Here is a 25119-nt window from a genome sequence, read left to right as displayed (position 1 = left end):
ACTCCAGTATTCTTGCCTGGAGAATCCCATGGACAGAGGAGCCTGGCGGGCTATAGTCCATAAGGTCACAAAGAGTCAGACAGGACCAAAGCAACTTACCACATCTCATCTTTACTGAGACATTTCTTGTAAGTGTGTAAATGTGCTTTACTGACAGTTACTAAGTATCAGACACTGAACTTTACACTTCTATTACTTCAAGCATTTCAGCAACCTCAGTAGGTATGTTTTATTACCTTCATTTTCCAGATGAGAGCACCAAGTTTCAGAAAATTTAAATGACTTGTTGGATGCTCTGGCTTGAAGTGATAGAGCCTGGATTTGAACCTAGAGCCAAAGGTGAAAATTTATATGCCCGATGAATTATTTCATTTTGTAAATTACATATATGCATTTGTATGCATGTGGTAGGGGGGCAGAGGGCAGCCTGTGCAAGCCAGCCAACAGAGCAGATGACATTATGGTTCTTTTGGCGTAGATTTGGAAATTAAATATAAATGAATGTAAGTGTTGTTATGATTGGGGGCTGGAATGCTGCTGCACCACTGAATGATCAGTTCCCTCGGGATAGGAAACAAGCAAAATGGAAGGAATTCAGGTGCCAAAGGTTTTAAGTAATCACCAGAAGCCTGGACTCCTATTCAAAATATTTCTGAAAATGTGCTTTGGATTCTCTTATTAGCCTAGAGCATATCCTAACTAATATGGAATTGAACATATTAAACTCTAATTAACAGATTAAACATTAATGATCTGAATTATAATCAAGGAGTTAGAAAAATAATAGAGTAACACTGAAGAAAGTAGGAAAACTCTAATAGAAAAAGTGAATATCAAGGAAGGAAACAAGAAAAAAATAGAGAGAGCAATGTAAACACTCAGTGCAACAAAAATACTATTAACATAGACAAAACTCTGCAAAGGTTGATGAAGGGAAAAAAAGAAGAGAGAAAAGCACTATAAGAATGAATGGGCGAATAGGTAGCTATTGAAAAGATGCCCACAGCTATACATTTCTATTTTTAAAACTTGTTTAAAAATAGCTTTATGATAATAAATTTTAAAGCATAAAATGTGAATTGTCTAGAAATATGTAAGCTAACAAAATGTATTCATTGTAAATTTTAAAATCTAAATAAGGGTCCAACTCATTGTGACTACATGAGCTGCATAGTCCATGAGATTCTCCAGGCCAGAATACTGGAGTGTGTAGCCTTTCCCTTCTCCAGGGGATCTTCCCAACCCAGGGACTGAACCCAGGTCTCCTGCATTACAAGTGTATTCTTTACCAGCTAGGCCACAAGGGAAGCCCAAGAATACTGGAACGGTTAGCCTAACCCTTCTCCAGTGGAGCTTCCCGACCCAGGAATCAAACCAAGGTCTCCTGTACTGCAGGTGATTCATTACCAACTAAGCTATCAAAAAGCCATAAAAAATAGACGTATACCGATTTAAACCACATAACCATTACATAAAAATCCACACACGAGAAAAGCAATATATGCAGATGTTTCATTTAGTATGTTTTACCAAGTTATCAAGAAACAGATTACCTTCTTCTTATAACACTCTTTCAGAGTTTAAAAAAAATAAAATGTTTCCTCAACTAACATTATGCCACTAGTATGAGCTTGATAATGATTCTGCAAATTAAAATGTCAATGAAATTAGGAAAGGTCATCATTTATGAAATCCACACAAAAATATTATGTGAAATAATAACCAGTTTCTCATTTCTGTGTGTGTTTGTGCATGTGTGTACACAGGTAAAGCAAATTCATTACTAAATATGTTTTGTTCTGAGAAGGTTACGGTATTTTAAATTTAGAAAATACATTGCTGTAATACATTGACAATGTAAAGAAAAATATGTATGTTATTCAATGCAGCAAGCATTTAATAAAATTCAAAGCCAACTTATGAAACAATGAACAAAGTGGTAATAGAGATAAATTAAAGGCAGAAAGACAAGAGAGTCACAGAGGATGAGCTGGTGAGATAGCATCACTGACTCAATGGACATGAATTTGAACAAACTATGGGAAATAGTGGGGGACAGGGAAGCCTGGTGAGCTATAGTCTGTGGGGTCACAAAGAGTTGGACATAAATTGGGGACTATACAACAGAGGTAAGTTTCCTAATCTGATGGTTCATATCTATGAAAAATCAGGCAAATTCAATGACAGTGAAATGTTTGAAGCATTCCCAATGTTTATCTCTAAGTTTACACTAATGGGATATGAGTTGAGTTTATGTGGCACCTTCCAAGAGACTTCAAAAGAGATATCTGGCCGATGACTATATAGTGGAAGTGAGAAATATATTCAAAGGATTAAATCTGATAAAGTGCCTGAAGAACTATGGATGGAGGTTCATGACATTGTACAGGAGACAGGGATCAAGGTGATTCCCAAGAAAAAGAGATGAAAAAGCAAAATGGCTGTCTGAGGAGGCCTTACAAATAGCTGAGAAAAGAAGAAAAGCAAAAAGCAAAGGAGAAAAGGAAAGATATACGCATTTGAATGCAGAGTTCCAAAGAATAGCAAGGAGAGATAAGAAAGACTTCCTCAGTGATCAGTGCAAAGAAATCGAGGAAAACAATAAAATAGGAAAGACTAGAGATCGCTTCAAGCAAATTAGATACCAAGGGGACATTTCATGCAAAGATGGGCTCAAAAAGGACAGAAATGGCAAGGACCTAACAGAAGCAGAAGATATTAAGAAGAGGTGGCAGGAATACAAGAACTATACAAAAAAGATCTTCACGACCCAGATAACCATGATGCTTTGATCACTCAGCTAGAGCCAGACATCCTGGAATGTGAAGTCAAGTGGGCCTTAGGAAGCACCATTACAAACAAAGCTAGTGGAGGTAATGGAATTCCAGTTGAGCTATTTCAAATCCTGAAAGACGATTCTGTGAAAGTGCTGCACTCAATATGCCAGCAAATTTGGAAAACTCAACAGTGGCCACAGGACTGGAAAAGGTCAGTTTTCATTCCAATCCCAAAGAAAGGCATTGCCAAAAAATGCTCAAACTACCGCACAATTGCACTCATCTCACATGCTAGCAAAGTGATGCTCAAAATTCTCCAAGCCAGGCTTCAGCAATATGTGAACTGTGAACTTCCAGATGTTCAAGCTAGATTTAGAAAAGGCAGAGGAACCAGAGATCAAATTGTCAAAATCTCCTGGATCATCGAAAAAGCAAGAGAGTTCCAAAAAAAAAAAAAAACCCATCTATTTCTGCTTTATTAACTATGCCAAAGCCTTTGACTGTATGGATCACAATAAACTGGAAAATTCTGAAAGAGATGGGAATACCAAACCACCTGACCTGTCTCTTGAGAAACCTGTACACAGGTCAGGAAGCAACAGTTATAACTTGACATGGAACAACAACTGGTTCCAAATCGGGAAAGGATTACGTTAAGACTGTATGTTGTCCCCTTCCTTGTTTAACTTATATGCAGAGTACATCATGAGAAAAGCTGGGCTGGATGAAACACAAGCTGGAATCAAGATTGCTGGGAGAAATATCAATAACCTCAGATATGCAGATGACACGACCCTTATGGCAGAAAGTGAAGAACTAAAGAGCCTCTTGATGAAAGTGAAAGAGGAGAGTGAAAAACTAGGCTTAAAACTCAACATTCAGAAAAGTAAGATCATGGCCTCTGATCCCATCACTTCATGGCAAATAGATGAGGAAACCATGGAAACAGTACAGACTTTACTTTTCTGGGCTCCAAAATCACTGCAGATGTGACTGCAGCCATGAAATTAAAAGACGCTTACTCCTTGGAAAGAAAATTATGACCAACCTAGACAGCATATTAAAATGCAAAGACATTACTTGCCAACAAAGGTCTGTCTAATCAAAACTATGGTTTTTCCAGTAGTCATGTACAGATGTGAGACTTGGACTATAAAGAAAGCTGAGCACCCAAGAATTGATGCTTTTGAACTGTGGTGTTGGGGAAGACTCTTTAGAGTCCCTTGGACTGCAAGAGAGCCAACCAGTCAATCCTAAAGGTAATCAGTCCTGAATATTCATTGGAAGGTCTGATGTTGAGGCTGAAACTCCAATACTTTGGCCACTTGATGCGAAAAACTGACTCATTTGAAAAGACCCTGATGCTGGGAAAGATTTAAGGTGGGACGAGAAGGGAATGACAGAGGATGAGATGGTTGGATGGCATCACTGACTCAATGGACATGAGTGTGAGTAAACTCTGGGAGTTGGTGATGCACAAGAAATCCTGGTATGCTGCAGTCCATGAGATCACAAAGAGTCAGACATGACTGAGCTGCTGAACTGAACTGAACTGGCCCGTGATTTCTGTATTTTTCTCTTTCTCTTCCTCCTTCCTGTCACCACAGACATGGAGACTGCTGCAAACCAAGGGTGTTGAAAGGAGGAACTGGAGCACAACAGCACCCCCAAACTGATAGCTTCCAGTCTTCTTGAAGTCTAAAAAAAGAAAAACTATTTTGTTTTGCCGTTGTGACCATGATTGCCTCTTTTCAACACTCTATTGAGGAAACAGAAACACATGCAGATATAGAAAACAAACTCGTGGTTACCAAAGGTGAGAAGGAGGAGGATGGAAATTAGGGGTTTGGGATTAATAGATACAAACTAGTATGTATAAGATAGATAAGCAACAGGGATACTCTATACAGCACAGGGAATTATAGCCATTATTTTATAACAACTGTTAATGAGTATAATCTGTAAAAATACCGAATCACTAACTATCAGTTCAGTCGCTCATTTGTGTCCAACTCTTTGCGACCCCATGGATCGCAGCACGCCAGGCCTCTCTGTCCATCACCAACTCCCAGAGTCTACCCAAACCCATTTCCATTGAGTCGGTGATGCCATCCAGCCATCTCATCCTTTGTCATCCCCTTCTTCTCCTCCCCCCAGTCCTTCCCAGCATTAGGGTCTTTTCCAACGTGTCAACTCTTCGCATGAGGTGGCCAAAGTATCGAAGTTTTAGTTTCAACATCATTCCTTCCAAAGAACACCCAACACTGACCTCCTTTAGGATGGACTGGTTGGATATCCTTGCAGTCCAAGGGACTCTCAAGAGTCTTCTTCAACACAGTTCAAAAGCATCAATTCTTCCATGCTCAGCTTTCTTCACAGTCCAACTCTCACATCCATATATGACTATTGGAAAAACCATAGCCTTGACTAGATGGACCTTTGTTGGCAAAGTAATGTCTCTGCGTTTTAATATGCTGTCTAGGTTGCTCATAGCTTTTCTTCCAAGAAACAGGTATCTTTTAATTTCATGCCTGCAATCACCATCTGCAGTGATTTTGGAGCCCAAGAAAATAAAGTGCCACTCTTTGCATTGTTTCTCCATAAATTTGCCAAGAATTGATGGGACCGGCTGCCATGATATTCATTTTTGGAATGTTGAGTTTTAAGCCAGGTTTTCCTCTCTCCTCTTTCACATTATAAAAATATAGATGATTTAAAGATGTACTGAGAATGTATGCAGGTTACATGCAAATACCATATCATTTTATATTACAGACAAGCATCCACAGAGTTTGGTATCTCCTGAGATTCCTGAAACCAATTCTCCATGGATCCGGAAGGTGACTATAGTTAGAATTCTTCTGACTTATCTCAAATTGGCTTAATTAATGTGAACATCTTCTACCACCTGAGTCCAGAATCTAGATGAAAACCAGGCTTATGATGCCTTAACAAGTCTTCAAGTATTCAGTTCTTTCCAATTCTCCTTCTGCCATTCTTAATATATCAGCTTTTATCACAGACTGGCTCTTTCTTGGTAGCAAGAAGACTTAGCTAACCCATATATCTGTTCCAGATTGACTATGTCCAGAAGAAAAAGAAGACCCCTCTATTCCTCTGACTTTTTTTAGGAGTGAAGAAATCATTTCCAGAGTGCACACGTCTTTGGTCAGCGCTGGTCACATACTCATTCTCAAACCAGTTATTGACAAAGACAATGGAAAACACTGGAGCAAACTTTTCAGTAGTGCAAGGTTAGAGATTAAATACTCATTGATTCTGGAGATTAGCCCTGGGATTTCTTTGGAAAGAATGATGCTAAAGCTGAAACTCCAGTACTTTGGCCACCTTATGCAAAGGGTTGATTGACTCATTGGAAAAGACTCTGATGCTGGGAGGGGTTGAGGGCAGGAGGAGAAGGGGACGACAGAGGATGAGATGGCTGGATGGCATCACCGACTCAATGGACGTGAGTCTGAGTGAGCTCCAGGAGTTGGTGATGGACAGGGAGGCCTGGCATGCTGCGATTCATGGGGTCGCAAAGAGTCGGACACGACTGAGCGACTGAACTGAACTGAACTGAACTGATACACAGTGGATACAATTTTATACTATAGTATTACAATAGAATACAAATAGGTGACATTTATTGAGGTGTTACTATGTGCTGCTGCTGCTGCTAAGTCACTTCAGTCATGTCCGACCCTGTGTGACCCCATAGATGGCAGCCCACCAGGCTCCCCTGTCCCTGGGACTCTCCAGGCAAAAACACTGGAGTGGGTTGCTATTTCCTTCTCCAATGCATGAAAGTGAAAGTGAAGTCACTCAGTCGTGTCCGACTCTTCGCAACCCCATGGACTGCAGCCCACCAGGCTCTTCTGTCCATGGGATTCTCCAGGCCAGAGTACTGGAGTGGGCTGCCATTGCCTTCTCCGTACTATGTGCTAGGCACTCTTATAAACATTTGGTCAATAGGTATTCATTTTTCCATCACAAAATGTAATGTGTTGGACATTTAAATTGAGACAGCAATTTCATACTATTTCGTACCAAATGGCACCCCACTCCAGTACTCTTGCCTGGAAAATTCCATGGACGGAGGAGCCTGGTGGGCTGCAGTCCGTGGGGTTGCTAAGAGTCGGACATGACAGAGCGAGTTCACTTTCACTTTTCACTTTCATGCATTGGAAAAGGAAATGGCAACCCCTCCAGTGTTATTGCCTGGAGAATCCCAGGGATGGGGGAGCCTGGTGGGCTGCTATCTATGGGGTCGCACAGAATTGGACACGACTGAAGCAACTTAGCAGTAGCAGTAGCAGCAGCAAGACTGACCAAAATTGAAAGGTCTGTTAATAATCAGTGTTATAAAGATATATGTTGTGTTTATGTACATACTATAAGTACATACATATATAAAGATATATGAAACAGAGCCCTCATATGCTACTATAAAAGTTTAAATTTTCAGATGAAAACATTTGAAGAATGAAGAAATTAGATATCTTACCCAAAGTCAGAAAGCTACTAAGTGACAGGGGCATGATTTGAATTCAGACAATCTTTAAGTTGCAGTTAAAATAAATAAATTAGATTCCCACATATCTCTGTGGAAAATAGTGAAAACATAATCTTGAGTAGATGGCAGCCCTTTGATGTAAAAGGAAATATAGAAATAGACTCTTTGTCCAGGGGAAATGTCTTTGTGAGTTCAGTCAGGAGTAGGCTGTATTGAAGATAAAGAACAAGGATGATGTCCCATAGTTGTATGTACAACTCCAGGAGGCAATTAGATACAAAGAGTTCAAAACATGTGTTTGGATCTGGAGACTTGAGAGTTAGAAATCATGCAAATGGATTTAACGTGACAAGAGGGAAGTTAGGAAGAAAAGAGTCCTGAGGGAAGGAACAAAGGATCCAGAAAAGAAGACTGAGATAATATCAGATTGGTTGTAAATGAACGAAGACTGTCTTAGCTGTGTATAAGGCGGGAGCTTCAAGAACACTGTGGACAATAATGTCCAGTGCTACAGAGAGTAGTCAAAATAGTTGGTGTATCATGGCAGGCATTGATGAGACCAGGTTCCAATCCAGTTATAATTAGAAACTTGTATCCATGCTTTGAAAAACTCATGAGAGTAGGAGGACAGGTGAAAGGAATCCTCTTTTTCAGAGGACCTTGGCTGATGGAGGGAAAGTGAGTGTTAGGGATCAGCCAGAGAGAATGAGGCGTTTTTTGATGGAAAAGACACGGCAATAGTTTTGCTTGTACAAAGAGAGTCAGTAGAGGGAGAGATCTGAAATACTGGAAAGATAGGGAAGAGCCGGACTTACTGTGGGAGCGACATCTGGAAGAAGACGGGCAGGCAGTGGATCAAGAGGCCAGGTGGAGAATTCAGCCTTGAATGTGGGAAGTAATAGGGAATGGAACAAGAGATCTCCCAGATGAGGAGAGAGACAGATGGAACAGAGAAAGGGGAGAAATGAGTTTTATCCTGCTGTGTTTCCAATCAGCTTTTCCCAGAAGGGCTACTTGGCGAGAAAAGCAGGAAGCAGCCAGGTGGTCCAAGGTCTGCTGGGTAAAGTTAACGTATAGTTGCTTGATTATTCAGGTCTGAGTTTTAGGACCAAAAAAGTAGTAGATTAAAAGCAATTCCCGCAAACTTATGAATCACGTCCAGTTGCCCAGACACCAGTCTCCTGACCTAAATTTCTCCCTCCCTTAGTGAGCGGAACTGGAGTGGTGCCATGGTGGGGCCATCCTGATTTGAAACCAGAAAACAATCTGAAACCAGAAATGAGTTAAGAAAAGTCTCACCAGGTGTCAGCCCCAAAAGCCAAAGTCCACCTAAAATCATATGTATGAACTCTCTTCAATGGAGGAGAAAGCTAAATTTCAAAAAATGTACATGATAGGCCCAAGGTCATCAACGTATTGATTGGTAAAGGTCTCACACTTCCTCTTCATGGAATGCATTGAAATGGTTTACCTCTTTAATCCATTTATGATTCGCCTCCCCCACCCCCATCATGAGAATGTTCTCCTCCTGAGAGAAGGGGTTTTTGTGGATTTTTTTCACTGCTAGAGCCTCAGCCCTCAAAGTGTCTGAAATTTAGAAGGCATTTGATCATATTTGCTGAGTAAATAAATAGCATCTAATCCAGTGCACTCTCTACTTTCATGGAGAGACCTTCACAGCAAGAGTGGCACAGCCAACTCTATGCAAGTAACTTTTTTCATTAGCCGCTTCTTCACTGGGTAGAGAAGACGCTGGGGCAGATCAGAACTCAAATCCAAGACTGCCTGGTCTCAGAGTCCCATGCTGGATGAATACAACTCATCCAGTTAGTTCTCTCTGAAAAAGACCGAAGGGATTTTTGTGGCAATAGACAAAACAACAATAGTGTAAATGAAAGCCAAGTCAATGTTATGTGACAAACGACATGGAGTTTGTACAACAAACTTCATGGTTTATCTCCATTTATATCTTTATCCATCGCTTTATGTCAATGTTTGCACCGCACAAGAGAAGTATGGTAGTAAAGATTCAGTGGATCCATTGCTAGGAGAGTGTTAGGAAAATTGCAGCTTCTTATGACCCTTCCTCTGCTGAATGGAATTCTGGTTTTTTGTTTTTGTTTTTGTGTAGAAAAAAAAAAATTGAGAAAGAGGCCTTATGAAATTGGCAATTCTAAAGTAGAGAATTTGTAGATTGTGGGTGATTCTCAGAGAGACCTTTTCTACTCTCTATAAAGTGCAATCTTCATCTCCAGGGATAGGAAGGTGAAACACAAAATACTTTGAATGAAGATGCGCCCATCTCAGGGGGAATATTGGAAACCATGAAAGCAGCTTACGTGGCAAAGCATTTGTCCCTGAAATTAGGTAAGAGAGTTGTGCTTTACCACATTGAGAGATGCAGTTGGATGTTTAAAGACCCACATTGCCTGAGGCTTTCTAGTATCTTTCTGTAGCCCAAATTCTTAATAGAAAATGCATAGATGTATAGAATCCATGTATTAAGCTTTATAATGAATTTAATGGGATGTCAAGTAGGATTTTCAGTTTTCAGAAATTTTGCTAAGATGCAAAGCCAAGAGCAAATATATCTCATGTTCTATGTTCAGGAAGCCCAGCACCTTCTTACCAGGGATTAGTGAAAAGAGCCCATTCAGAAAATGTCTAGTCACCAAATCTCCTCACTCCCCAAAACTATTATCCTGATCAAAGTGGAGGGTTGAGTAGGGAGAGAGGGAGCAAGCCTTGTGGAGAGAGCAGAGTTAGGGTAAGAAATGAAAACATTGCTTTTCCTTTTCTAAGACTCAACAGGAAAACTCCAAGAAGATAATGTAAAGATTGACAGCACTTGGAAGGAAAGCCCGGCAACTCATATTTCATCAGGATGTGTGCCAGGCTGCAGAGCACAAATTTCCCCTTCTGTACTACCTTTAATGCTTAACATGGAGAGAGTGGATTCTGGAAGAGCATCTGGGCATTTGAAAGCATAGAGCTTTATCCTTTTTCCTTCTCCTCTTCCCCTGTGAGGAAGAATAAATGTGTTCCTAAAGCTTGGAAATATACATGGATCTGAGGTGTAGTCTTGAAATTTCTGTGCAGAAACACCCACAACAGCAAGCCTTAAAGGAATGGTGGTCTAGTGTACTTGGGAGGAAGATGGTATTTTGTTTTATTTGTGTTTCTTGGATCTCAGTGGTGTCTGACTCTTTGTGACCCTATGTACTATAGACCATCAACTCCTCTGTCCATGGGATTTTCCAGACAAGAATACTGGAGTAGGTTGCCATTTCCTTCTCCAGGGACTCTTTCCAACCCAGGGATTGAACCCAGGTCTCCCATATTGCAGGCAGATTCTTTACTTACTGAGCTACCAGGGAAGCCCCTAATTCATGGTGGTGACCCTAATCCATCCCAGTTTTCCATGAGCCCCCAAAGCGTGACAAGGCCTCCAGTAGTTGCTATAGCTACATGGAAAGGATGGTGTAAGTAGTGGAAGAGGATAGGCCTTGGCACAGCTAGATGGGTGCTGGGCTCATCTCTTAAGAGTTAATTTAGAGAAGAAACTGTGGTACCCAATCTGCTAAAGGAAATAAAGGAAAACTGCCCTGTGAGGATGTTTGGAACCATGTGAGTAAGGCGAGTTAATAGAGTTTCACAGACAATATCATGTCACCCACATTTCTGCCCAATTAAGGGAAACATTTATTTTCTTCTTAAGTGCCTGTCAGCAAATAATCTAATATCTTTGCTTTGTTTTTCCATCAAAGCAGGAGAAAGATTTCCTTATTGCTATAATAGGCGAGAAAATACAGAACTCAGAAGCAGGTAGCCAAAGTACACAAATGCCTAAAGAAGGGAAAGTTCAAGTAAAACTTTAGTGTCACCAAAAAGAAAAAAGCAATTCTCTGGGTGGTAATTAATTAATGGAAGAGATCTTGCCAGTTATTTATAGAAAATAAACTTCTGAGGAACTGTTGATAAAGGCTTAGTGCATAAGCAGAAAGGATTGTCTGTAACTAATAATAAGGGCTGAGACACAAGTACCAACCCAGCGCAGCCAGAAAAGAATGGCCTGGACTCCCAAAGCGAGTTCAGAGAACTTGGGTAAAGCCAGAAGAAACCTTAGGACAGGTCCTAAGGTGGGCGGCACTTTCCAGAGATGAACCTCACCAAAAGGGAGTGCCCCATGCATCATTTACAATAACACTGACACCCCCTCCATCAAGTGGCAGGAAATCTGTCCCCTTCCCTTGGACCCAGGCAGGACTTCTGACCGCCCTGCTCAATAGAATGCAGAGGCAGTAAGGCTAGGGGACTCTCAAGTCTAGGGGACTCTTGAGTCTCGGTGATAAAAATGCTGTGTTCTTCTTTCCTGCTCTCTTGGGACACTTGCTCTGTAAACCAAGATAACTTGACATGAGGAAATCAAGAAGACACCTCTGGAAAGGCCCACAAGAGGGAACCCAAACAAAGAGGAACTGACCCCCTGGGCCATCAGCCCTTCCTGAGCGTCAGCTGGTGGCCAGTATCAAAGCTCCAGCCATGTGAGGGAGTCATTCTGGAAGCAAACCATCTGACGTCCAGTCAAGCTGATGCCGCAAGGGACAGAGACAAATCTTTACCACTGAGTTCTGCCCAAATTGGTCTTCCCTGACAGCTCAGTTGGTAAAGAATCCACCTGCAATGTGGGAGATCTGGGTTTGATCCCTGGGTTGGGAAGATTCCCTGGAGGAGAAGGGAAAGACTACCCACTCCAGGATTCTGGCCTGGGGAATTCCATGGACTGTATGGGTTGCAAAGAGCCGGACACAACTAAATGACTTTCACTTTCACTTTCTGCCCAATTTGCAGATTATGTACTAAATGGTGGCTGTTTGTTGGAGGCGGTAGGGGGAGGGAGTCACGAAGTAATAGATAATCAGAACAGGACCAGGAAGGTATTATTTACCTAACCAGAGCTGACTTGAGTTTCTGCAGGCAGTTCCTTTGCAAGAGGGAATTGAAAGTTTTTATTAGTACTCCATTCTGTATTATTGATGGTTTTCTATAATTTATTAACTCCTTAATAAAGTATGTGTAGGTTTAGGTATTCTCAACAATTCTCTTGGCAGTCCTTATTCAATTGTGAATTAAAAGACCCTTGAAGTATGAATAGAATTTTAGTTCAGTATGTAAAATGTTTGACTTTAAATAAAAAGAGTGGTTAAGAACCTGTTGCCCCAAAGAGGGTACAACCCACAGACCATTTTTTTTTTTTACAAAAGTCTGATTTGCCTGGGCTACTTTTTGATTAGATGAGTACCATGCTATAAGGATCGGCATGTGGGAAAAAAGACTACTGCCTGAAGCCTTTTCCCTAAGCAAAGTATTTGTTTGTAAGAAGTAAAATCTGGGCCTCGATGTCACAATACAGTTGATCCTTGAACAACATGAGTTTGAACTGTGTATGTCCATTTACCCATGAACTTTTATTCAGTGAATTACTACATAGAGTACTGCATGTTTTGAGGTTGGTTGAATGAATAGATACAGAACAGCAGGTATGAAGGACCAAATATAAAATTATTCAGGGGTTTTCGACTGCTCAGGTGGTCTGTGGCCCTAACTCTTGTGTTGTTCAAGGGTCAACTGTAGTTAGTTAAATATACATAGCACATGATTTATTCATTTAACATACTTTAGCAGTTATTTATTGAGTGCCAGGGAGAAGGCAATGGCACCCCACTCTAGTACTCTTGCCTGAAAAATCCCATAGATGGAGGAGCCTGGTAGGCTGCAGTCCATGGGGTCGCAAAGAGTCGGGCACGACTGAGCGACTTCACTTTCACCTTTTGCTTTCATGCACTGGAGAAGGAAATGGCAACCCACTCCAGTGTTCTTGCCTGGAGAATCCCAGGGACGGGGGAGCCTGGTGGACTGCTGTCTATGGGGTCACACAGGGTTGGACATGACTGAAGTGACTCAGCAGCACTGAGCGCCACAATGTACCAATATAGGATTGGATATAGGGGATACAGAGGTGGACAGACATGTTGGTCCCTCACGAGACATTAAGATAATCAGCAAATGTCTCTCTGTTGAGGCATAGAGAAAAATGTGAAGTAGGTAAGGGGGATACCCTGCCAAAGTAGGCTAAGAATGGAAAGGAGAACTTGCCAGTATAGTTAAGATGCTCAGGAAAACCCCTCTGATGCTGTAATATTTGAGTAGTAGAGATATTCAGGAAGCAAGAGTGAATCAGGTAGCTACCTGGGAGGACAATTCAGGTTAGAGGAGGAGCCAAGTATAAACACTGTGAGATGAGAACTCTCTTAGTGTGTTCAGAGGCTCAAAGACATTATCATGGCTGCAACAGAGTAGGCAAGGTGTTGAGTGGGAAGACAAGAAGTTTGGGGAATGGGAAGCAGACTATGTAGAAATGTAGGGTATCATAAAGAAAGAGCTCTAGTTTGTTTAGAAAACTGATTAATTATCTATTTTATTTTAATTTTTGGATATCCTGGGTTTTCGTTACAGTGCACGGGCTTCTCTTGTTGTGGAACACTGGCTTATTTGCCCCATGGTAAATAAGTTCATAGTAAAGAAGTTCACGGTAAATGAGATCATGGTTCCCTGACCAGGGGTTGAACCCATATCCCTTGTACTGGAAGGACGATTCTTAACCACTGAAGTTCCAAAAGGGTTTTAACTTTTATTGAGTGATTATAAATATACATATATGTTATGAACTGAATGCTTATATCCCCCCAAAATTAATATGTTAAACTCCTGACCTCCAATATGATGGTGTTTGGAGATGAAGGCTTTGGTAATTACGGTTAGATTAGGTCAAGGAAGTAGGGCCTTCATAATGGAATTTCTGTTCATATAAGAAGAAAGAAAGAGAGTCTTGCTCCTTCTGTACTCACACACCAAGGAAAGGCCATGTCATGACACAATAAGAAGGTGGCGTCTGTAAGCCAGGAAGACAGCCCTCACCAGAACCATATTCTGGCACCCCACTCCAGAACTGTGATAGAATAAATCCCTGATGTGTAAGCATACCTGTCCGTGGCATGTCATTCCGGAAGCCTGGGCTAGAATAATACAGCTATAGGCATAATGATATGCAATGTCAGTAGTTTTAATTCAACATTGAAATACAATTTTCTTTCAAAATATCCTATTTTTATTCTCTCAGGTCCACTTCTACTAGCTTTCTGGTAACAAAGGTGCTAATTACATAGCTCATTTCCTGAAATTATTTAATAATCAGTTTCAACTGCAACTTTTCCAGTTGTATTTTTAATATTCCCTTTTTTGAAATATGAGCAAAAACATGAGTCTTCAGAAATGTGTCATTTCCCTAATTGGAATGTATTCTTTTAAATATTTTGGCAAACTGTGTCAAAAGTTAAAATAAAAGTCCTCTCTGATATGGATATTATAATTTTATTGGTAGAGATTTTATAGATTCCTTTGGCTTTAAGAGAAAACATTATTTTCTTGTTTGAATGGGAGATTTTTGCCCACTATATCAGAATTCTTCTATCTATAGTTATTTGTTTGTTTGCTTATTGATTATTTATCTTATTATCATATTTTCATTGGTAAAAACAAGTGGGGTCTCTGACTGCTCTCTTTCAGGAGCTTAGTGATCTGATTCCATACATAAATGATTATGAACTGTTAGCAGCTCAGTCACGTTCAACTCTGTACAACCCCATGGACTGTATCCCACCCGGCTCCTCTGGCCGTGGAATTCTCCAGGCAAGAGTACTGCAGTGGGTTGCCATTCTCTTCTCCAAGGGATCTTCGCAACCCAGGGATCAAGCCTAGGCCTCCTGCATTGCAGGTGGATTCTTTACCAGTCTGAGCCACTAGCGACGCCCTACACGATTGTAAGGCAGAGTTAAGTTTTGCCTGACAACTCAGGCTCACGTGAATGAGCTGCTTGTAGCTGCTCTTGGCTGCAATTAGTGTTCACCTAGTTTCTCCTGAGCTCTTTAGAAGTCCCATGCCACTTTTGTGATTCCTGCCCGTGTTCTCTATGCCTGTCCTTCCTTTTTGCGTAGGCCCCACACAATGGTAGGTCTTTTAAGGATATCAAGAATCACGTTCCTTCCTGACCCTCCTCGTATCCTCATTTCCTTCATCATTTCCATGTATCGCTTCTCCCTCTCTTAGGGCTTCCTCCTCCCCCTCCCCCTTCCTTTCCTCTCCTCCTCCTCCCTCTCCCCTCTGCCTCCTTCTCCTCTTCTTCCTCCCCCCCCGCCTGCTTCGTGTCTTGTCTAGCATTTGTATTTGGGCCCCCTGGCTTAAGCATTTTCTAGATCGCTACAGGATTTCCACCAAATTTCCCCACAGTGGGAGACATCTTTATCATTTCTTAGCTAAGACTGTTTTGAAGAAGGGAAATAATTGACTTCTTGGCATTTATCTCCAGTAAGCAAACACACAAGTAAGCAAACCAACAAACCCCAGGGCCGTCCTTCTCCCTGCCTTTAAGACTCATCTAGAGGCCTTAAGCCAGACATTGCAAGTGTAAAATCATGGCAGAAATGGTGCTTTGGAACTCAGCTCTTTATATCTTAACTATTGTAGCATAAGCTATGTAAGAAATCTTTAATGTCTTCAAACTTAAAGAGAAGTGAGACTATGAATTATCATCGGGTCCCACAAAGAATTCTAAGAATGAGATAATTTGTCATTTGAGAGAAAAATGAACTTCCTTTATAAAGAACATGGCTCACCTTCTGCAGTACCCCCCACTGAGACATAAATGTGATATTTATATTTTAGGGAAATCAAGGCCACAAAAATAAAGTGAATAAACAGTTTTGTTGAGACTCAGAAACACATTTCCCCCTCAACTTGTTTAGATTTCCTATCTTTCATGGCTTTGATTTTTATGCTTATGAGTCATCGTAAGAAAATTTCAAAACAGTTGACAAGATTTATGGAAATTTCATTCCATTATTTTTAAAAGAAACACTTTTATTGGAAGAAGGTAGGCATTCATCTCCCTCATATATCATTGTCTCAATTGCATTGGGCACCATAACAAAAATGTTCATCTAGTTATTTGCAGAGAAACAAATAATCCTGTTAAGTTTATACTAGATAACTTTTAAGAGCTACATAATTCTGAACTTCGGAGTCAAAGAGCTCTGGCTTTACCCCCTTGTTCCCTGTGCATCACTACATAACTTACTTTACCTTATTGAGCCTCAGTTTCCCCATCTGAAAAATAATACCAGAGACTACCTCTTAGATTTCTTGTAGGAATTAAATGATGAAATTATACACAAAGCTCATTTAACAGAACATCTGCACAGAGTAAATGTCCGGTAAATACTAATTGTATTGCTACGACTACTGTACATTTCCAATTTTGTGAATAGCAAAATATGGAGGTAGTTTTCTCCATAACCAATTGGAAATCTCTGTCAAGTGACCTAGCCTTCCTTATCCTTTACATATGTCCCTACCTAGGAGCTTTCTTTTACATACAGTGGGTCATAATGTTTAACCCTCAATCAGAGATTTTTAGGTCAGCATTTTGTTGTGCAAATGCTAATATTCAATAACTGAAACTGAGCAGGACCCTGTGAGGCTCCTGGGCATGGGAGCCTATCTGTGTCCTCGGTTTCTTATTTGTAGGATATAGATTTCATTCAGCCTTCGTGGCCTTCCCTGAGTCCCCAGAGCAGGTTGAAACCGTTGCTACTCAGGGACAGGAGGGGCCCCAGAGACCAAGGAGAAGCAGCCAAGAAAGAACAGTACAGCCCGGCCTGGGATCCTGGTTTTGCCCCAAGGGATACACAGAACAATACCACTGACCTCTCCTGCGGAGCTGAAACCCCCAGCAAACGGAAGATGTTGACTCCTTGAAGCATTCTTCATTCCAGAGAAAAGGTCATGGCGTAACCTCAAGAACCACAAACACTCCTCAGAAGACCACCTGAGACCAGACTAAAGGAGTGTAGACCCTTGTTGTCCAGTCACTGAGTCGGCTGGACTCTTTGCGACCCCATGAACGGCAGCACACCAGGGTTCCTCTTCCTCCACTGTCCTGGACTTAACCTGGTCCTTATCAGCAACACTGCCCTTGAACCGTCGCTATAAAACTCCGCACTAAATCTCCCCCAGGTTGGGCTGCGCAGTTTTTGAGCTGACGCACCTTAGGTGGCCCTCTTTGCCTGGCAAAGCTATAATGCTCTTCTCTAATTCACCAAAAACCCCGCTTCCAAGATTTGATTCAGCCCCAGTGCACAGAGGCTGTATTTCGGCATCATGACTGAAGTTTTATAGTCAGAAGTCTGAATCAGAAAACAAACTTCCAGGTACCGCGTTTGTGCTCCTTTTCTCTCATCATCACACGACCGTAGTCTCCATTATTACTGTTGATGATATCCAGAATCTATATTAAATTAAAACATAATGACAATGAGCAGTTATAGCATGCAATCAATCATGGAGTCATACAGTTTTGACCTTAGTAATTGCCACATAAAAATAATTTCCTTTTTAGTCCTGTCCTTTCTATCAAATAATTAAGAACTTCATACCTGTTAAATAATAATAGATTCCAGCTATTAGGACTCTGCTAGCTAAAAATCAATTACCTACATATTGTTTTCCTTATTCTTTGGGTAATAAAACTGAGACTTAGTTTAACTCTGTTTAAAATGTCTTGACAAAAATAATAATAATAATAATAAAAACCCAGCAAATAGTAAAAGGTGATGCCAGAATTAAACTCTTGGTCTGCCAAGCATGGAGGAAGTAGCCTCAACCATCTCACATGGCCCTGTAGCATGCAAACCTGCTAAGGAAGCGTTTTCAGTCAGTCATTAGAGGAAAAGCTATTTCCCAAAATGAAGAATACCAAACTGGTTTATAATATGGTATTGCTTTCCTTTCCCCATGCATAATTCACAGGATTGTTGACCCACAGGGGCTACACCTGTTACTCCACAGACAGACTATAAATTTTACAGTATAAATAATAGATTCTTGTGAATTTACACACCCTGCCAACTTTCCAACAACCTAGCTCAACCAGTTCCTATGTTAGTTGACACAGGGCAGAATATTTACATGGCTGATTTCTAGAAGCGGTCATAAGCACTGAGTGGCAATAAAGGGTCATTGAGCTCCTTTACTGGTTAAACTTTTATTTTTAAAAAAAAATGTCATCTAGATGCATTCTTAACAACTAATCTTTAAATCACTTGAGCTGCACTTAATCTATGAAGAAGCCATGGCAGGAAGTATTGATATATGTTCTGGTGACCACAGATGTTTCTGGGGGTGTGTTTTGCACGTGTGTACAAAGCTCCAGAGCAAAGGCAGTTTATCTTCCAAAAATGACATTATACAGCTTTATAAAAATTTGGTCCTTAGCAAGAACTAAGACATCTTTTGTGCTTCATGTTTAGTATTTAGGTAGAGAAATTATTCATGAAGGATATAATGTATTTATTTATAAATGACTGTTTTGCTAAAATAGCTTGTGTTGCACCCAGGAATCACTGTTGTTTCTAAATTTTGTCAGGTTTTTCACTGTCTTCAGAGTAAGTTCAGTGGCTTATCTACACACACACACACACACGCACACACCAGCATCCTTGATTAGGAGATAGAGGCTAGTGGCTTGGGTCTTCTGCAATAGAATTTCTTGGCTGAGCATCTCAGGTCCTAGTCTTGGGTGTGCCATGATTGGAATTCCTTCTCAGAGCAGTTCAATCTTCTTGACCTGGTGCTAGTTGGCATGACTTCTGAGGGAATGCACCTTACTTGGTAAGACAACTAAAATGAGGTCGTCCAAACCTGCTATTGTCAGTTACTGAAAATAGCATCAAGGCGAGACTTTATCTAGAACTCTGCAATTTTTTACTTGATGTATGAAAATGACTTCACAGAATTGTGATAAACTTTTCTCTATTACTTCATTAAATAATAGTCACATGCTATATTTGTATTTTAAAGATTTGTTCCTGAACTTTACATGAATGTATCTACTTACATCAGAAAAATGTCAGTGGTCTTTCCTACTTAGATTTGCCAATAAAAAAGCCGCATCCAAAATCATCCCTTTCCATTACTTTCTATCTCAACCCCTTTTTCTTTGTTTCTTCATAGCATATGTTGATCACTATTTATAATTACCTTTATTTGTTTATATCACTTCCATTGAGCATGGACTTTGCCTATTTTATTCACCAGTGGATTAAGAATTCTTAGTGGCAAAGTAGAAGTTCTTGATAAATACTTGTCCATTGGATGAGTGATGAGATGAACCAAAAGGTATCAACAGCTTAAGTAACCACCTTTCTTAGTTCTACAAACACTATTTGAGAAGGCAAATGTGAAGCAATCTCTAGAATATTTTAAAAATATTTAAAATATTCAACCAAGCTGAGGATGGTTGCTTTAGGTTGAAGTATGGGGAAAGGAAGTAAGAGAGTGTGTGTAAGTATGGAAATTATAATTGCTTCAATCTAGCCCACATACAGTAAGCTCAAATTCCCTACTGAGTTGGAGACTGATAGCCTTAATATCTTTAAAAAATCAGTTTGGCCATCTTTAGATCATACTCTAGAACAAGTGTGGGCAATAACAAATCCTTGATCCAGAAATTAGCCTCAAGGAAGTTGAATCCAGTCCTCTCATAGAAAACATTTTCAGGTTCCAAGCAGGTCTCAGTTGTCTATATAAATACTAATGTTTGAATCAAAATAGTTTCTGCTGATTGCCAAGTCTATGCCATTGAATTCAGAGTCAATAACTAATTTTAAAAAATGAAAATGAAGCTACTGGACAAAGTGAACTACACTTATCTTCCTGCAGGCAAATGTGAACTTGCTCATTGTGCAAGTAAATATCCATCTTACACGTACTTATGTGAAAGGACAATTAGGTTTGTTTTTGTTCTTGTTGTTGCTGCATTTTTGGAAACATAGATCTATAAATCAATGAATTGATAGGTAGACAGATACATAGATAATGCATAGGTCAATAGAGACAAATACAAAATGGTTGAAAATTATAAATTTATATCAATATTATTTATGCTAAAAACTAGGCACACTGATTTCCAAGAATCTGAACACGGCTCAGTGACTTATGATATATCCTTTTGATTGAATATTATTGTAGAGGGAAACCCATTTCCCCCCATCTCCAAACTCCCACTCTCACCTCCACAAAAGAAAACTCTCCATCATTTCTACCTTTTTGCCCTTAAGGAACCTCTGCCCTCCTCTCTGTATGTTATTACTCAAGGATAAAGTATTTGCTAAACCTATTGGCAAGAGACTGATCTTAATTGCTCACATTTTCACTGGGGTGGAATTACTTTACCTTACAAGTGGGGACTCAGTTTGGGGCCTTTGTTTCATTTTTTTCCTCTTTCCTTGGGCTGCCTGCTTTAGGAAACTGAAAGAAAGTTAATGGAATGATTACCTGGGTTTTTTTCCCATGTAAAAGTATACCCAGTTTAGGATCTGGCATCTGCCTTTTAGAATAAGTCTTAAAAATTGGTGTGGTAAGTTCTTCCTGTTTATTTTTCATTTGTAAGCCTGTCGATGTTTGTGGACTTCTATTTGCCAAATAACTTTTTAAATAGTTGTATTGAATTCCTCAATGATCTGAACAGATACTGAGTTTGCATTAAATTTGCAGAAGAATATAGAAAGGATTGATTGATTGAATTCACATGTCAACCATCAGGTACAGTGTGCCCTGAGCTGAGAGCTCTCCATTATTTTTCAGTCGTTCAGTTGCCCCCGACTCTTTGTGACCCTGTGGACTGTAGCCCACCAGGCTCCTCTGTCCATGGGGTTCTCCAGACAAGAATACTGGAGTGGGCTGCCATTCCCTTTTTCCAGGGGATCTTCTCAACCCAGGAATTGAACCCCTGTCTCCTACTTTGGCAGCTTCCCTGGTAGCTCAGATGGTAAAGCTCTGCCTACAACGCGGGAGACCGGGGTTCGATCCCTGCATCGGGAAGATCCCCAGGAGAAGGAAATGGCAATCTATTCCAGTACTCTTGCCTGGAAAATCCCATGGACCAAGGAGCCTGGTAGGCTACAGTCCATGGGTTCGCAAAATTCACTTCACTTCACTTCACTCCTACTTTGGCAGGCAGATTCTTTACCACTGAGCTACCTGGGAAGCCTCCCAATAGAAAGTATTATCTTCTGTAAAATATAAGGAACTTCCAGCCAGGACATTCAGATGTCTCTTCATTTGTCTTTTCTTGAAGTATAAAGTTCCCTCCTCCCCAGCAAGAGAGTATTAAATAAGTGTAGTAAGCTGGTAGAAATGTAGCAAGGCATGTTTGTTACATTCCTCTTGGGATCCCTTTGTCTTTGGACATAAGTGAAGTGAAGTGAAGTCATTCAGTCATGTCTGACTCTTTGCGACCCCATAGACCGTAGCCTACCAGGCTCCTCTGTCCATGGGATTTTCCAGGCAAGAGTACTGGAGTGGGCTGCCATTTCCTTCTCCAGAGATAAGGACACTTCTTTTCTCAGGTTTTGGGGGGCAGGGGTGGGTAGCTCTCACATGGAGGATTTCTTGCCTGTTAAGGGAGAAGGGTGGAGTAAAGATGAAAGTGCTCTTTTGCTTCAGCTGTTTTGTCAAACCCCCTCAGCTTAACAGTATTCGGTATGCTAAGGTGTCATATTTTGGATTAGCAAGTCTTGTACCTCATCACATACAAAAGAAAATTCTCAAAGGTTAACTAAATATAAGCTTGAAGAATTCTATACATCAGGGCACTTCCCTGGTGGTCCAGTGGCTAAGACTCTGTGCTCCCAATACAGGCGTCCCTGGTTCAAACACTGGTCAGCGAACTGTTAGGGGAAGCACACTGATTGAAACCGCCCACCCTGTCCAGGCACCATAGTAACTATTTGCACGAGTTGTTTTATGACAGGAGGTCCTGGTAAGGAACACAGAAGTAATAAGCCTCCACCAGCCAGAAGAGTTCGGCAAAGGTCAAAAGGAGACACCTCATGTCCGACCACCTCCCAGAATCCTCTCGCTGGCATCCATCTTGGCTGAACAAGGCGTGCACCACCAGGAAGGACTCTGAGTCAGAATGATTGGCTAAAGACAACCTGCGAGCCACGTGGCAGAGCTGTTCTCCTGGGCTCCCTTACCCTCCTGCTCTCCACCCGGGTGCCCTTTCCCAATAAAATCCCTTGCTTTGTCAGCACGTGTGTCTCCTGGGACAATTCACTTCTGAGTGTTAGATAAGAACCCAGTTTTAGGCCCTGGAAGGGGCTCCCCTTCCTGCAACAGAACTAGATTCCACATGCCACAACTAAAGATCCTGTATGCTGCAACTAAGACCCACAGAAGAAAACAAATATGTTCTTTTTTAAAAAAGGAATGGGACAGGTCAGTTCTGAGAGCTTTTTAAAATGAAGAGAAATATATATATATATATATAGAAATATATATATCTCTGCAAATAATTTCTATTTTGTGGTTCATATCTAATGACTTTAAAAAATCATTTAGTTAGAGTTGTAGCAGTAGAAAATAGAATAAAAATGAAGTATTGGTAATGACAAAAATTTATTAGTATAATTTAATTGACCTGTAAAATGACTATTTCTAAGGAAAAGAAAGCAATCTATTTCAGATTAATCACGAAGAGTAAATCCCAATGTTTCATGCTTAATTGCTTAATTTAGGACCTAAATTTTATTATGGAAGAATCTTATAGAAAAGTTATTTGATGACAGAGACACACAGAGAGAGACTTTCCTATTCACTATCTTTCCAAATATTACGTGATAGCTAAGGCTTGCCAATATAATTCTACTTAATCATTTTTATGAGAATTAAGTTGCCAAACTTTTCATCAAATTTCAACTAAAAATTGGAAAAATACAGACTTTGTGGTCACATTTAATTTAAAGTTATACAACAAGCAAACAAACAATGGTTATGTAAAGACTGCATTTACACATGAAAAGCAAATAGAAGAAATGGGACTATTTTCCTGGTAGTCTGTGCTGACATCAAACTTAACTTTGTGATACCTGGAATGAAATGTATTATGACAGAAAGTAGTTAAGAAATTAGCCCAATTTCTCACTTCATTCAGAGTAAATACATATTTGATTTACACTTCAATGAAAATTGTTTTGGTCTTGTGCTAAAGTAAGAAAAAAAAAAAAAGCAACCCTACAGAAGGGAAAAGTTAAATGCATGAAGAGTTAATGAACCTATTAATAACTGTATTTAGAGAGGATTTTCTGGAAATCACTTATAAGTTTCTTCTTTCCTGGTGGCCCGTTGGTAAGGCTCCCTGCTTCCACTGCAGGGTATATGAGTTAATCCCTCATTAAAGTTCTGCATGTCATGTCATACAGTGCAGCCAATGGGGAAAAAAAAGGGGGGCGCAAATTTGGATCACAATTTATGTCGAGAAACATATTTCTGCAGCTAGATTATTTTTCTCTGTGATTCTAATCTAGGATAATCTGGCAGTTTGTGGTTTAAGAGATCTCATTTGTTGAATAAATGGTGTTTTGCTAACCGGCTGCCTTTTTGAGGTAAGAAATGGAATTTTTTAATATGAATAACACACTGGGAAGATATGAACAGTCAAAACAGTGTAAGAGGGCTCAATCTAATTTTTATCTTCCTGTCATCCTGGGTGGGTTCCCCGAGAGAAAATAATGAAGACTTGCAGAAGGAAAACTCTCCCAGGATGTTTTACTCTTACAATCTACACTAAATTGTTTTTTTGACAGGTAGCTTAGGGCTCTGCCCTCCTCTTCCCCTGAATCATGCAAAGAATGTATGAGCCTAAGAGGATAAGGCAGTACTGTTCTTAAAAAGATAATGTACACAGAGCCACAAAAGAAACCCAAGGTCACAGATAATGGAAAATACACCATAGACACTTTCATTGCCTTTATGTTTTTAATGATGTCTTCATTGTCTTTCACTGAGTTTTTGTTTTGTTTTCTTTTTACAGTTGCTTATGTTTCCAGCTCTTTGCCACTTGCTTTTAGGCTGGCAGGAGCACTTTCATAAAATATCTTAATGGCCCCCTGCAGGGCTTTGGTAGTGAAGGGTCTGCTAATGTTTCTACTATGACCCTGGTCTCAGAGATCTTTATATCACAGTGATCTTAATTTGCATTAGACCTTGGGGAACATGTCATATAGGTCAGTCTTGGGAGCAATATTTTTTGATACATTTGAAAAAAATTATAGCTTAAACTCCTTAGCAGCTGTGTAGCTCTATAGCACTGAATCTAGTTCCAGTAGCATGTGCTGAGGTTTTACCTGAGTAATTTCCATAAAAGTTAATTGAAATTACCTGAATAAAGCCTCAGGTGATAATTTGAAAATACAGACTAACCTTGTAATTGCCTGATTCTCCTTTCACTTTCTTCTCTTGTAGATTAGCTGGAATGTCATCTTATAGATGAAGGTGGAAGGACAGAATAATTAAAAACAAATTGTACCTTAGTTTAATAAAGGATCCCAATATAAGCAGAAGACAAAGCATTTGTTTTGAAATATCAAGGTGACCAAGGGTAGTGAAAATTAGAGATGTAAATGTCCCTAGGAAAAGAAACTGTCCCAGCATGGTAGTCTTACACTGGACTTGGAATCCAAGGAAATTAGACACTACTTTGAAAAAAGCTTGCAATTTATCTCCTTTTTGTAAAGTGTGATCTCAGTATTTCAAAAGTTTTATTTAAATATTGAACTATCAAGAAATGACTAGAGAAATATAAGAAAAAGATCCCAGTAATACTGAATATATGGTGGTGGTGGTTTAGTCACTATGTCTTGTCTGACTCTT

This window comes from Oryx dammah, unplaced genomic scaffold (assembly GCF_014754425.2).
Source record: "Oryx dammah isolate SB20612 unplaced genomic scaffold, SCBI_Odam_1.1 HiC_scaffold_12, whole genome shotgun sequence".
Taxonomy (NCBI): domain Eukaryota; kingdom Metazoa; phylum Chordata; class Mammalia; order Artiodactyla; family Bovidae; genus Oryx; species Oryx dammah.
This window is presented reverse-complemented; position numbering follows the sequence as displayed.